This window comes from Paroedura picta, chromosome 11 (genome assembly GCF_049243985.1).
Source record: "Paroedura picta isolate Pp20150507F chromosome 11, Ppicta_v3.0, whole genome shotgun sequence".
NCBI lineage: Eukaryota > Metazoa > Chordata > Lepidosauria > Squamata > Gekkonidae > Paroedura > Paroedura picta.
In genome coordinates this window covers 23,408,033-23,423,863 of record NC_135379.1, presented here as the reverse complement: position 1 = coordinate 23,423,863, position 15,831 = coordinate 23,408,033, and the positions used below count along the sequence as shown (strand labels likewise).

Below are 15,831 nucleotides of genomic sequence, written 5' to 3'. Positions count from 1 at the left end.
CAAAAGGAGCTGTTGCAGTGCATCATCCCGCTAGAATGATTCTTGAATTACTGTTGTGTTTGGGGGATGTCCTGTGGAGATTCATCAAAAGTGCTGTGAGGGTCTGACAAGGCTCAGTGGTTTTTAGCACACCTCTAACTGCCCTTGGGACACCTTGATGGAAATTACTGATAAATTGTAAGAAGGACGAATAAAGGCTGCGGGATTTTTTGTATTTGTTCTTTTCAAAGAGAGCTTATACTTGTTATTTTAATGCTATCCTGAATTCTGGTTATGCTGCTTTTCCTAAACAAGAAAAAAAGAGGAAAGAAACCCCGTAAACCACAAAGAGGCAAGTAGAAACTGGTGCAGGACAGGAAATACCATGAGGAGGGAAAGACTGCTCAAAGAATCTCATGAGGAAAAAGGAGTATCTTTTGTCACTGCTAATTTTTTTACTGTTGAACCTGTGATATATATTGTGAAAATATGATTTTCATTGTTCAGGAATGAATTTACTGTCTTGTTCCTGTTCAGGCTTGCCTCTTTTGTTTGTAGTTTCCCTGTTCCTTCAGCAGAACAGTTTTGAGAGTTGTACCATAGGTATCTAAATGGAACCCTTCATGTAAGCATCAGAGATTTGGCAAGATCTCAGAGTACACACAAAAGAAAAAGGAAGGAAGGAAGGAAGGAAGGAAGGAAGGAAGGAAGGAAGGAAGGAAGGAAGGAAGGATGGAAGGAAGGAAGGAAGGAAGGAAGGATGGAAGGAAGGAAGGAAGGAAGGAAGAGGAGTATACAGTAACAATATAATCGAGAGGGGGAAAAAAAACCGTGTAAGGTCAATGCAAAAGCTTTGCCCTGGTTCTGAAAATAATTGATTTGTACATATCCAGCAATAAAGAAAAGGAAAATAGCAAGAAGACATGGCAAAGCTTTTTCATTGACATGGCAAATTTTTTCATGGTTTCCCCCCCCCCCCTCCAATAAGATCTCAGAGTGGGCAACAAACAGATGTCAAAGTTTGATACAGCTTTGTTATTCCCATCACTCTTTATAATTATTGTTATTTTTATCCAGCACTTCCCCTTCCTTCTTGAGTTTACAGATGAAGAAAAACTCATAAAGGGTATCTTAAGTATATGCCCTTATTTGTCTTTGCTTTTATACACTGCTCAAACTTATTTAAATAATTGAAGGAAATTAATGCTTTTTTGAATTGAGAAGCCTGGACTGTTTTAATAAGCAGTTTTCTTTATTCAGATATTACCCACAAAATGTCACTGAAACCTTCAAATGAAATGTTATTGTGCATTAGGCAGCAGTTACATTTTACAAGGCAATTTCTATTTTAACGTTTTAAAAATCACTAAAGGCTGTTATTTGAAATTATACTCAAATAAATGGAAGGATTTTTCTCCCTCAATGAGCTGCTTCTCTATAAAGTTTTATCAAAGGTGAAGAAATAAGGTCTGAATAAACAGTTATCACATACAGTCATGGAGTCCTTATACTTAATATGTTGAGTTGTATAAAGTTTAATTAAAACAAAAATATAGCCTAATAACACATTTCAAATATATGAATTAGTGAATGTACAAATATGTATATATGTAAATACCTTTCAATCACTCTTATATACCTAATGAAATGTGCATTGACATTGTGAAGTTATTTCTACCAAGTACAGAAAGCTGAAATGTGATACACAGCCTTGGATTCAAACTAACATAGATCCAGGTGCAAGGATTTCTATCCTCAAAGGGAAATTCAATGCTTCCCCTCTTGGGGCAGCCCCAAGTACCTCTCTTTATGCCCTGGGAACTTCACTGCCCCAGCTCCTGTGCAGGAGTACAAATTGGGGGTGGATGAGGTGCACCGGGCCAAATACTCCCCCGTGTGGGTGCAGGAAGAGGTTTATGGACCGTTTATGCACTGGAGGTTTCATGCCGGGCTACAGGCTGGAGTTTTAGTCATGGCAGATTGCCCCACCTCTTCCTGCACCTACCTGGGGGAGCATTTAGCCTGGTGCACCTCATTTGATTTGGTGCACCTGATTTGTGTTCTTGGGGCAGTAAAGTTCCCAGTGCATAAACGATCTAAACCTGGTTCACAGGGGCATGGGACCCACTGGAATAGCACAGTAGTGAAGGAAGGAACAAAGCAAGCTACATATGCATCTGAATTCAAATATGTGAATTTGAGCATTGCACACGGGAATTCCATACTGTTTGTGGCAGTCAGGATTGTAACTATGCTTCCCTATTTTTATTAATAATTAAAAATCACTTTCATTATAGACTATTACATATGTGTGTATAATAACACAATGTCCTTCTTCCATTTCCTTTCACTTACTATTTAAATTTTATTTCTGCTAGTCCTCCAAAGAGTTCAGGGCAGTGCAAAAATGGGGTCCCTCCTGCTCTGTTTTATCCCCACAACCCCTTTTGGGTTGAGAGCCAGTTTGGTATAGTGGTTAGGAGTGCGGACTTGTAATCTGGCATGCCAGGTTCGATTCTGTGCTCCCCCACATGCAACCAGCTGGGTGACCTTGGGCTCGCCACGGCACTGATAAAACTGTTCTGACCGGGCAGTGATATCAGTGCTCTCTCAGCCTCACTCACCCCACAGGGTGTCTGTTGTGGGGGGAGGAATGGGAAGGCGACTGTAAGCCGCTTTGAGCCTCCTTCGGGTAGGGAAAAGCGGCATATAAGAACCAACTCTTCTTCTTCTTCTTCTTCTTCTTTTATTTTTATTTATTTATTTATAATAATGTACCTTTAGTCTGCCACCCCAGCTTGCCAGCTAAGGATGTCTGACAACAGGTAAAAGCAATATAATAAAAATGCATAAAACCCCACCACCCCAGCCCCAAGAATGATAAGAACCTGCATTTCTTCCCCCCACTACCAACCTCCCTGGACTCCAGGGATGATGTCGTTAGAGGGGAGCACTTTGGGGGGAAGGACAAGAACTCCATTCAGCTTGGCCTCAACCAAAAGCCTGATGGAAGAGCTCCAACAGGACCACTGGCTCTTCTAGGAGCTCATTCCAGCAGGCAGGGGCTAGAGGTTAGGTTGAGAGAGAGTTATTCAGTAGTAATTCAGAGTTTCAGTTAGGATCTGAGACGAAGTTTCTCCAGTTACATTGTTTAACTATTAGTGTGATGGCTGTTCTGGTGACTACTGACCAAGGTTTTTTTTCTTTTTGGTGAGGGGGGGGGGAGACTAAAAGGGAAATCTGAGGGGCAAAGAATTATCATTGGTTCATTCAATATTTTTGCTGAATCAATTAATTAACCAAATAAATTTAGGAGATTCCATTCTCTTTACATGAATTCCCATGCTTAGTGCAGATCCTCAGATGCAACTTGGACTTCTTTTGAAAGCATGAGAATTTAGACTATATGAGTAAGTGTTAACTTATTCCCAAATTTCTTTCTCCTAATAAACTAAAATTGCTTGCTGATAGAGGAATCTTTGAGTCACTCCTGGTATTAGTATAACTTTAGAAATGCCAACTATAACTCTGCCAGGGACGACGGTGACGACGACTACTACTATTACTACTACTACTACTACTATTTAAATTTGTTCCCAACCACTCTCAGCAGGCCGGCTCATGGTGGGTTACAAAAGAAAAAAAACCATAATATAATAAAAGTCGAATTAAAACCCAATTTAAAATTAACATTACAAACACAACACACAAGCATGGTGTCAAAAACAAGCCCTCCCAGAATGGTTCCCCTGCCAGGGCGACAGGGCAACATTTGCTGGCCACCACAGATAGAACAAAATGTGGTGGAATATTTTCCTCAGGGGAGCCCAATCAGATCTTCTCCCAGCACTGGCCCTATCCATAAACCTGGTGGAAGAACATATTACAGACCCTGTGGAATGCCCTGTAGGACCTGCGGAATGCCTGCCGAGCCCGTAGCACTTCTGGGAGCTCATTCCAGCAGGCAGGGGCCATGACCAAGAAAGCTATGGCCCTGGCCGAGGCCAGGTGAGCTTCTCTGGGACTGGGAACTACCAGTACATTGGTACCCACATGGTGCAGAGCCCTGTGTGGGGCATAGGGTGACAGGCAGTCCCAAGAAATTGTATTTCTTGATGGTAATAATTTGTCATAATTCACCCTAGAATCTTACACTTGATACAGATGTTTCAGAATGTTTCAGAATGAGTAAATAAATGCCCTACTATTGTTCATAAAGTAGATTAACGATCCTGTTGCCTTATAATTTCTTAGTAGATTTCACCATAACTATATAATATGACCTAAAAGACTGATGGGTGTAGCTTTTCACACCTTTCTTTGCTTTGGCTTACCAGAAGAGTTAGTCATGTCACTGTTGCAGCTTGTAATAGACTCAGACAAATATTATAACCCTCTCAAACTGATATCCCTTCACTGCAATGGCAGGCATGTAGCTCTTCCCCTGGGACCATTTAGTTTGTGATCAGCTTTAAAGGCTGTGTTTTCTTATTGATCTCTTGTCTCAAAATGTCAACAGGTGCAAAGTCTACCTGAAAACATCTCTGTTGTTGAATCCTTCTCACCAGTCAAGGGTGGAATTATTTATGAACAATTCATTCTCAGGAAGCGAGACTGGTGGGAGATCAGATCAGAACAAACGTTTTTTTTAAAGAAGTGAGTGTGTTTACCATGGCTTCTCTGTAGTAGAGAAACTATATGTATGTCAGCATCCTGAATTGTTGTGCAATTTTTTTTAAAGAGACCCATTTAGTAACTATTAGAATTGTTGTAGTCACAATTCAGAACTGCTTATGTGGAACAAGATACTGTATATACATACTGGGGAAGGCACCTTACTATCTGTACAAGACCTTCGACGTTGAGACCTACAGACTCTCTACCAATCAATATATGTTTTTGTCATTACACCCACAAAAGTATGATCCCAACGTGGAGATCTTCCATATGTGAAAGAGAGCAGTCACACTTGATGACAATTGAATTTTTGAACTGTTTTCCCTGAAAACAATCATGATCAATGAGTAGTATGACCATTCTATCTGTACAGTTTAATTTGTAATCTCTCATTCACACACATCTAAAGTAGTATTTTGTGTAACAAAAGTGGATTAATCATATCAATTAGATGCAATATACAGGATTTCTCTCCAGTTACATTTGATATTTTATGCTGGTTGGATTGAAAGGAAAAACTTCAGCTTGACACTCCAAAACAGAATATAGCAGGACAAAATCTGAGCTTTCGTGTGCAGGCACACTTCCTCGGACAATTTAGCAGTGTTAGGTATAGACAGCACCACAAAGAATATTACAGGGAAAATTATAGACTAAATACTGGAATGTGAATTTTGGTACTCATAGCCCTAATGAATTTGCGTTAGGATGCTTTGGGCTGATCCTGCGTTGAGCAGGAGGTTGGACTAGATGGCCTGTATGCCCCCTTCCAACTCTATGATTCTATGATTCTATGAATTTGAGGCTCATTTAACAATATACCAATATGTTAAATGCAACTCATCACAGACTTGTAAGTCTATCTAATGAATCAGACTAAGAAGGTCATACAAACACTATGATTAATAATGCAATGAGACACACACATTTTAATTAAACATTGAAAATATCCCCTTTCTATAATAGTTTGAAAAGTTCACTTAATTAATAGTTGTTGATTAGCTAATTAATTTCATGATAACTTTCATTATCTGGCTATATTGTATTCAGTACTCAGTATTCAGTTTACTGATCGGCCATAGGCATTTGCTATATTGTAGCCAGTGCTTTATGCACAGGTCGTTTACACTGGCTGTTCTTATAGTGTTTTTATTCTCAGTGGTTTTAAATCTACAGTTATGATCTAGGCAATCAAAAACATGATCAACACTTTCCATATAGACTAATAGGTAATGGACAATTGCCAAATTTGTACCCAATCCTGCTATTATTCAATCAATCGGAAGTAATAGGCTGCATCCAATATTTTCCTTCTATTAGATCCTCTCTGAATTTTTGTTCCCTATGTCAGTGTGAGAAATCAAGTCATTTCTCAAGCAAGTGTAGAGTTTTTGTAAGCTTACGTCCAGATGAGACCCACATGTGGCTTTTTAAAGCACATAGTGCTAAAATAGATGAATATGGGAAAATACCTTCCACATGAAATCTCCAAGAAAATCAGCATAAATTGTTTATGATTGTTGCAATTTTATTTTTGCCCTGAGCGGTATGATCCAGATTGTCCAAATCTCAACAGATCTTGCAATCTAAGCAGGGTCTCCTATACTACTTGAATGGGAGACTAACATGAAAGTCTGCAGGTGCAGGCAATTCCTTGAAAACTCTACAAAGACACCATAAATTGGCTGCAACTTGATGGCACATTTGTTTTCTCACAAGAGTCAGCGAGATAGTGGTTCTGGGCTGTCTTCCATAACATCCTCATGCAGAGCAGACTTTCTGACTTCTTCCCACTGCATCTCTACACATTTTGTTTATAGTGGCCAGAAATAGCACATGTGCTTGAACACAGCTCCTTCTGTGACTCTGCTGTAGCTATTACATCATTGGCCAATTAGGATTGTGTATACAACAGCAGGGGGGGGGGGAATCAGTTACCTTCCCTATTTTGTTTTCTGTTCCATATGCTGATGATGTTAGTTCTCATTCTACAATCTAGACTAACTGCAATTGTCACAGAATACTTAACACTAGAAAAACATCACTTCTAGAAAGATCCTAAAAGTAATCTAGCAAAATCTTTGTTACTTATTATCTTAGGAGCTGGAGCGCATAGGGGAACAGACAGCTAAAATATATTCCTTCCTGGGTGCCATAAATACAGTCAAGTCTCACCAGAAATAACCCAGTTTAGCTGTTGTGATTTTAATGAACTTGTCTGGTTAGCTATGACTAGAAAAGATGAATAATTCATCAACATGTTTTTGTACTTCCAACTATCATAGCAAGCAGGCTGCAATGGCTGCTATCCTGATTATCCTCATTGCAAGTGAAACAACCATAGAATATTCTTTTATAAAACTAGAAGTGGCTCAGAACTTTTTACAAGTTCACCAAGGACCATCACCCAGTGTTTTGCACGTGACCGGTCTTGTTCATGTATTTAGACAATAGAAATGTGTTGAATCATCATTCTTCCAAATTTGTTGTCTTCCTGCCCAGTCACAGGACCTCCATCTCGGAGGGTTTGTCTTTCAGGTAACTCTGCTCTAACCATCCAGCTACTGGTTCCAAACAACTGGTAAATGGAAGATAGAGCTGGGTGTCATCCACATCCACATCCCCAGCCCATAGCTCCAGAGAAGCTGGGCCAGAGGGTTCATAAAGATGTTAAACAGAGTGGGGGAGAGGACTACCCCCTGAGGAACTCCACAAGGAAGTTGGTAGGGGTGTGACAACTCCTTCCTCATAGTCACCCTCTGTGTCCTGTTCCAGAGAAAGGAGTGGAACCACCAAAGAGCTGTCCCCCAAATCCCAGCCCCAGCAAGGTGGTGGGCTAACAAATCATTGTCAACCATGTCAAACTGTCATGAGAAGACTAGGAATTTTGTCACACAATTTTACCACAAAGGGTTAATGAAAACACTTTTACTAATAGTCTTTCCACATTCTGACTTGATAGGCAGGGGTAGCTTTGATACTCCTAAAATCCTTGTGATGTAGAAGGAATTTTCTCCTCTTTTTTAATGTGCTGTTCTTATTCTTTTGATGCAGTTTTGAATCAAGTCTTTGTTGTTGTTTTTGTTTTGAACCTAGTAGGAAGGGAGATTTAGTGGCATACTGCAAGTACTCTTTGAGGGGATAGGGAGATGTTACTGTTTTGAACAAGATTGCCTTACTGTTATGAATGTTAGAATGTAGTCTTTTCTCAGCCTTCCTTAGGCTAGTGCTTTCTGGCTGTTTTAAACAAGCAACAAATTCTGCTATACTGAGGCCAAATAGCATACTGAAAAAGGTATTTGCATTGATTATATATGCAAACAGTGATTCATTGTTGTTTCTATGCTCTCAGCAAACTATATTTTCAGCCCTCACAGTAGCAATAACTGGGGGGGGGGGAGGATTCCTCTCTCCTCTCCCAGGATCACTATTGTAATTGATAGTAACCATTAGCTTTCTTAAAAAAACCAAAAAAATCTTTCTTCACACCCTGTGTTGTTCGTGGTGATCTAATACTTGACTGGTACCCACCAGTTTTGACTGGGCTCTTATGCTTACAAATTGATTTGTATCCATTTGTAGAAAGAGTTTAATGTACCTACACAGTTCATAACTTATTTGCCTCAACGTTTTTGCTGATACCATTATAGAGAAAGTTTAAACATCAAATCTCATGTTAACAGATTTCTAGAGACAAATAAATATACAAAACAAATCCATATCTATGTACTTCAGTTTGAAATATGCAACCAACATTCCTGACCTTTTTGCACTTCCCGGCAAATTGTTAATTCATCATACCCTTAAGAGGCTTTATCATGGTGCCTCTTAATTTGTACTGTCGGCAAAATGGCATAACTTGCCGTCTTATGTTTTTTATCATTATGCTGTGAACCGTCACGAGCTGGCCAGTCCAGGAGTGGTGGTATAAAAATCTTGTAATAAACAAACAAACAAACAAAATAACTTACATGGGTAAATTCCATTGTCTTTCTTAGCCGTTATTTCAATAGGTTTTGTATCAGAAATTTTCAAATAAGGACACAGGACACAAGACACAAGTGTGCAGGTTAGATAGTTTATTGGTAGATGAGCCAGTGGGAAGGGCTAGGGAAGAATTAGAGTCCAGCTCCCATGTGCTACTCCAGCAAAAAAGGGCACAGTGGATGCTGCTCATCCAAAAAGGACACTTTGTTCCCACTTGGTCACATGAGCTAATTTGTTCTCCAGACAGATCAGTCACCATGAACTAAGAGTAAAGGCAGGATATAAACACTTTAATAAAGAAATCACCCTTAGTGATGAAGTATATGTGGTTATATCGAAAACCATTGTGCACACATTCATTATGTGTTTAGTCTCACATTTCCCAAATATTGCATTTATTAATTGGCAGCTTATTTTTCTGTTCTTCATGTTATTTTGATGGTAATTGATAACTGTTCTCATTTAGTTCATTGTTGATTAAGATTAATTAACAAATTAGATTTTTATGACACTTTTTATAATATAGAGATAGATGCTTATATAATAAATCTAATTTATTAGCTTTTTATAGATGTGGGGGTACCATTGTTAGTACAGAGCTGAACACTGTTCTTAGGATTCTGCTGCAGTTTTATATAACAAAACGGTATTGCTTCGTCTGTACAACAGCCTTATGACCTTAAGCAGTGAATCACTGCTTGTGAATCGCACTTTTTGAAATACTTTTGGATTTAGGATAGTCCCTCTCTATTTATTTTGTATGCACTAAAATCTAGGTATTTCTTTGTCTTGATTGGGTTAAAAGCATTTGACAAGAAAGCTAGCCAATGTCTAAAGATGAATATACCTTATAACTATTACTTCGAATATTTATCAGTGTGAGGAATGGTCTGTCTGACATTGCAAGTCCTTTTTTCATACTTGGTGGTATGTCCTCTCTGGTCTTTACTTTTGGGCACTACTTTAAATTAAATACTAAGAATCTAATTTTTATATAACCAGGGTTTGAAAAGAACAAGACCAATGGGACCCAGAATATTTAATATCCTGCATACAAAGTCTATAACCTGTTTATGTTCCAAAACGGTTCAATATTTTTAAGAGGTTGCTTTATTTTAGAGCAATCAAAGTAGTTCTCAGGCAAACTGCATTTAGATCTTTTATGTTCCCAGCATTTAAATTCTCCCAGAGTGAACCACAAAATTCATAGAGCATTAAAATTGGCTTTAGTATCGGACTGTCAGGCTTGAAGGGTGAGAGCAACATTTTCTCTTTGGAGTTCTCATCTGGCTACTGACTGGAGTGAATTCAAAGTTCCCAAGAGGATGACTCCTGAAAAGAACATTATGTCTCATTATATTTGTTCTGGTTTTGCCTGTAAAACTCTTAATTCCTTAAGCCTTATGACTCCAAGCATCTTTGGTTTTCTTAAAAGAAAATTCCACCTACTGTGATTATGTTGAAGTACATGAAAGCGGAGAAAACCTCACCACTTTTTATAAAAATATCAGAATTATTATATTACTAATCGATTCAGTCCAGATGCTGTTTTATTAATCAGGCTATTTAAATCTGGTGCACAAAACTTGACTGTATGTCATTATCATGCAACAGGAAACAAATACAACACAAACACCTGACCTGGATGAGCCAGATTAACCCAATCTTGTAAGATCTTGGAAGTTAAAGCAGGGTTAGTATTTGGATGGGAGACCACCAAATAATTCTAGGCTTGAAGCCCAGAGTCAGGCTATGGCAAATAGTTTCCAAAAGTCTCATACCTTGAAAACCTCAAGGGGTTACCAAAAATCTGCCATGGCTTGATAGCACTTTCCATCGCACCTCTTTCTTTTTCTGGCAGTAGCAAACCTAGTGGTTTAAAATAAATACACAATATCAATATGCATATAATAAATATATTTCAGCACATATTCCAAAATGAGGCAATAAATGAGGCGTCCGGTATCACCATCTGAAGAGAGAGAGATCAGCATGGTGGGACAAGAAGCAGAACTGAACTGAGAAACCCTGAAAAAAAACACAATTTATATACAATCATGAACAATGGATCTTCACGCCATTGGCCAGTTTTGGTTTAATTTCTGTGAAAGAACACTTGCATCATTTTATGGTTGGGGGTCACCACAACATAAGGAACTGTATTAAAGGGTCGCGGCATTAGGAAGGTTGAGAACCTCTGTGCTAGAGTATTATTTAAAAACCACAACCCTATGGTTCTGCATAGGAGGACCTAATCCTATTATAAAGACAAAAGTCCAATTATATAAATACAGGTTAAAAGGTACAAATTATATTCATATGCAAGAAGCAGTAACAAAAGCATTTGGGCTAAAAGCCTTCCTCATTAGTAAAATTCAAACTGAGCACACCAGAGGCATATGCTTAATGAAACTGCTGAGCAGAAGATCTACATGAAGATCTCTGATTCAGGTTGCTACTGTGATTCCTTGGAATAGTCATGCAAAGCTGGGATTGTTGGTGCAATGAAACCCCCTGTGCCGTATTTAAAGTTTTATTTCAAGTTCGGTGCTTACCAGCAATGACACTTCTCCCTTCCAATCACAGTGGACAGGAAGTCCTTACTCCCCTGAAATTTTGGTGTCATTCAGTTGACGAACAGCCACTCCAGCCCTCCGAGGCAATAATAAGAACTAAATATGCCTGCATTTTCTGGTCACACTCTCTCTCTCTCTCTCTGGCTTTTTCAAGTGATTTTATCATTTGAAACATCTCTTCTTACTCTAAAGAAAATCAGTGGGGCATCTTTTGGGAAACTCTTTGGAGCAGGGAAACACAGCAGCTGCAGCAAGGCTGATTACAGCTTTGGCTCAGCCTAAATACCCCTGTGGTTTGAAAGATGCTATTTGGTCCTTGGTTGGCCACATCAGATGTCACTGTGCACCGACAGTTCCCCTTTAGCTGCACAATACTTCGCAACATAACTTTTCTGTTGATAGAGGAATATGGAGATCCAGGTTTCTTTTTTTACCCAAAATTAGACTTCTGTAAAGCACCGTGTACAAAAATAGTTGAAAACTTGGAAACAGAGCAGAATGTCCCTTAGGTACTGCCTGGACATAACAAGCAACAGCTTGTGGAGGGTGAAACTAAATTAAAACAAGTACTTTGCCCTTAAGGGACCATGTCAAAATAACTATACAATACAGTAAGAGAACAAACCCACCAGTTGCTATGATGTAACAGTTTTTGCCTCAGTTTGCTCAACAGCTCTGTTTTAAGTCCTCACATTATTCCACCTCCATGACTGTGGGCTGGTTTGTTACTGGTTTGAAACAAGGGGAAGATATCTGTGGAAATCAACAAGGTGGATTTTTGCACATCCATGATTCTTAGTAGATGGTATCCATTACTACCCACCACAACAGGATTCTTTCTTTCTTTCTTTCTTTCTTTCTTTCTTTCTTTCTTTCTTTCTTTCTTTCTTTCTTTCTTTCTTTCTTTCTTTCTTTCTTTCTTTCTTTCTTTCTTTCTTTCTTTCTCTGGCTTTGTTTGCACAGGTACTTTAGCTATGACATGCAATTATTTTACCTGACTGAAGAGAAGTTGTTTGGCTTTCTGTAATGGCCTGTGAGCTTCATGTTAGCAACAGATGAGGGAAATTATGGTTCCAAATTGAAAATTTGAAACGTGCCAAGAAAAGGCTGCTATGTATGTTGTGATTCTAAATCCATTTGACTCGCTGCTATTATTTTTGTATGCGCTGACTAGTCTTACAATGCCAAGAGAGTCTTGTTACAGCTAATTGCCTGATCTCTTATTTGTATGGGGGTTTTCCCCCTAAAGAGACCACAGGACTGGATTTTAATTGGTTGCTATATTATAGGACTACAGTTGCCATAAGGAGCTCTTTTAAAGTTAACATGATATATCACAGTGTTGTTCTCCTCTCAGTCAGTACATACAATTTTAATAGATGCAGTGTTCCTTTATCCTGGGGGCAGGAGGAAATCCTAAAAGGTACCAAGGAAACAGAATTACTGAATTGACTTGGGAAAGCATCTCTCCAGCCTCTACAGGGCTACAGGCACAGGTTTAGAGGAATATAATTGTCCCCTGGTACATATTCTTGGCATTCTCCTTTTACAAGGCTATTCAGAAGTAAAAGTATGCAGAATCCAGACCCAGATGTATGCTTTGCTTTTTTAGAAGAGCATTTATTTTTTCCAGCAGTCTTATGTCGTAACTTGACTATAGTCAGGAACCCAAAAGTTGAGGTGTAAAAGCAATATTAATGTTTTTACACATTTATTAAACAAAGTGCAGTGATATACATTAAAAACATATTAAAAACAACACACATCTAACTGCACATGCCCAAAGAGACCAAACGCATTTCAACCCCGGGGGGGTCTTCCTTGGTGGTTAAATTAGTATGTGGAATGTTCTTTTGTACAAGTTCAAAATCTAAAGGCTTGTTGCTGGGTGGCAAAGAAAAATCTGTTAGGTGTAGTTCCCACTAGTATATTTAAAGTATCTTATTTGGAGCCCCCCTTCTAAAATACATGTACTCTGAGGGCACCGATCTCACCTTATGCCTAGCTCTACATCAAAAGTGCATTCCCATGTGTGCTAGAAATGACAAAGCTTTTTCATTGTTGATTCTCTATTCTAGTCCTATCAGAAAAGGTGATAGCACCATCTAGCCAAGAATTCTGAGTTGGATCCAGCCAAACTTTTCTTTCAATCTCAGTCCTCTTCCTTATTAGAGCTCCCATAACACATTTATTTATCTACTAGAAATATACCACGCTGTATAAGGGATACAGCGGGCGCTACGCACTCACAGTTTGGCATGTCCTGCGTCAACGGCATCATCTCTCAGCGGCGGCGGAGGCAGGGAGGCCCCGGCAGCCGCACTCTGCGTGACTGCCGGGGGCTCTGTCTGGCGGCGGCCTGATGTGGCAAGAGGCGCAAAGCGCCTCTCGCCGCGTCAGGCCGGGGGCAACTGCGAGCCGCACTGTGCGCGGCTCGCAGTTGCTGGGGCTGGGAATCAGAGGGACCAATTGGCAGGTGCTTTACACCTGCCAATTGGTCCCTCCGATTGTCTGTCCAGAGGAAGAGTCCAATCCGGACCCTTCCTCATCACGGACAGATCCCACCCCAGAAGCCCTTAGCGAATTATTTAGTCGGTGTTTAGATTATATTTATATACTGCGCTCCCCGGAGGCTCATGCCTTTTGTCCATACATGTCCCATGATCCCCGACAGAGTACCTGTCATCCCTTTTCACTAATGGAAAAACTGGTTGGATTCAAGGCATGGTCAGAGGAAGTGATGCTGATGTCTCATCAATGTGCCATGCGACTTGACAACAGAATACACTGAAGTGACTTTTGCTTGACTCACTGTATCATACGGTATTTTGTACTAGAGTATGTTTTCCTTCATGAAAGGTAGATGTGACAAGTCAGCTTATTACCTATGGGTTCATTCATCCAATCTCTGTATTATATTTCTTTCTCTGTTCAGTACAAAAATCCTATCCTCCAAAGGCAGCAACAAACAACCCTTATCCTCCGTTATGAAGGACAAGCAAGAAATAGTCATTCCCGAGAGGAGCTGCTGAACAGCTACATAGTGTTTGCTTTTCTGGATCATTTCACTTAAATAAAACTTTAAGCTGGTTATTTAGTTCTTTAAGTGAGTCTCAAAGAGAGATTAGTCTGGCAGGTGGTCCACTTTGCCAGCATGCCTGATTGGTACAGTAAACCCACTCACTTTTATTCTTGGATGAGTTTTCTTTTTTATCCTGTCACTGGCACTGCTGTTTAATATTGAACTACGACATTCACGTACTCTCTCTGAAACCAAGCCAGTTAAAGCTGTGTTTTCCATTTTGGTGACCCCAAATCAGTAAATATATTGTAAGTTACCATGTGCAAGTGAGAGACATGCAAGGAGTTGAGAGGAGCATCTCATTTTCTCCAGTGCCCCATCTTATTTTCCTCTGCCCAACTATTTCCTCTTTCCTTTTACTGAAAGTTTCTATAGCCTCTCCCCATTTACCCCTCACCAGCCAACCTACCTTCATCTGTGACCCTTTGGTGGGGGAGGATCCCCCTGGTGGATGAGACACTTTTCAGGTTGAGACCATTGACTGTACATACATATTGTTTTAGAAATCAGGATTGGATCCAGCCTCCTTACTATTATGGATCAGTGCTGAAGGCAGTAGTGGTCATAAGAACTGTGTCTATTGGAACACAGAAGCCAACTAACGGAACAGTCCATGACTGGTCCTCAGTAACTCTAAGTCCTTCTCCAGTTATGGTCACAAGACCTGAAGCTCCCCTTTTTAGAGAGCCTCTGGGAATTATTCTTCAAGTAATAGTACCAATATACCACAGACCCCGTCAGTTTTGTCCATGCGGGTCTCATAATCTCAAGGGTACTCTTTCAGATGATCAAAGAGGACCCCTTTCTTTTCCACCTGCAGAGAGGTGGGCGGGCTTTAATCCTTATATTTAAAAAAGTCTCAGATCATTGAATCCAGTTTGAACTTGCCTTCAGCAGGACCAGAATCACTGCTCCTGCAGTTTCCCTGGAGGAAGTAGCAACCTTGCAGTGCAGAGTCTAGCATCACATCTCTACTCTTTCCCCCAAATGCTGTCCTTCCCAGGGTTGGAGTGAGTGACTCAGCATGCCTGAACATCAGGGAGGTGCTACATGACACTAAGGGTGTCTGAGTGTTATCTCCTCAAATGGAGTGTCAGGGAGATAGTTTGAATCAACCCAAACTTACTGACTGGCTTAGAATCCATTCCTATAAATAGCCTGGTGACTATTGCTGCAGGCAGGATCAAAGAGCAGTTTCATTTCTTTTCCGCATCCCCACTAGAAGATAAGCCAGAGTTGTGAAGAACAGCCTCTCTTTCACTTAGTGGAGCAGGCTATTTTTATGCATTCCTTTCTTTCATTGTTTCATGCCTGGATTTGCTCCAAGTAATCGTTGGGAGGAAAATATGTGGGAATGCTCAACTTTGCTGTTTAAGAGCTGAATAAGGCAATGGTGAAGCTACTTGACCAAAGGGAGGGGGGAGAGAGAATGAGAGAGGGAGAGAGGGAGAATATCCATCTTAAGGCGTTCAGAGGAAAACACTGACTGGTCAATAAGGAGCAATTTGGTCTCCACAATATGCAGAGCTA

General features: G+C 40.0%; 1 long non-coding RNA gene across 6 annotated transcripts in view; it reads right to left on the bottom strand.

Annotated features, from left to right (window-relative positions):
* The window catches only part of LOC143820735 (uncharacterized), a 61,358-nt gene extending 46,054 nt beyond the window's left edge, over positions 1 to 15,304 (bottom strand). For 5 of the 6 annotated variants that reach the window (XR_013225482.1, XR_013225480.1, XR_013225483.1 and 2 more), the window contains exons 1-2: positions 15,190 to 15,304; positions 10,425 to 10,512 (exon numbers count right to left, since the gene is read on the bottom strand). This is a non-coding gene — a long non-coding RNA (uncharacterized LOC143820735). Of the gene's footprint in view, positions 1 to 8,720; positions 9,976 to 10,424; positions 10,513 to 15,189 lie in introns of those variants that run through there. The other variant, XR_013225485.1, reaches the window with a different exon arrangement.
* Between the last annotated feature and the right edge of the window lie 527 nt (positions 15,305 to 15,831).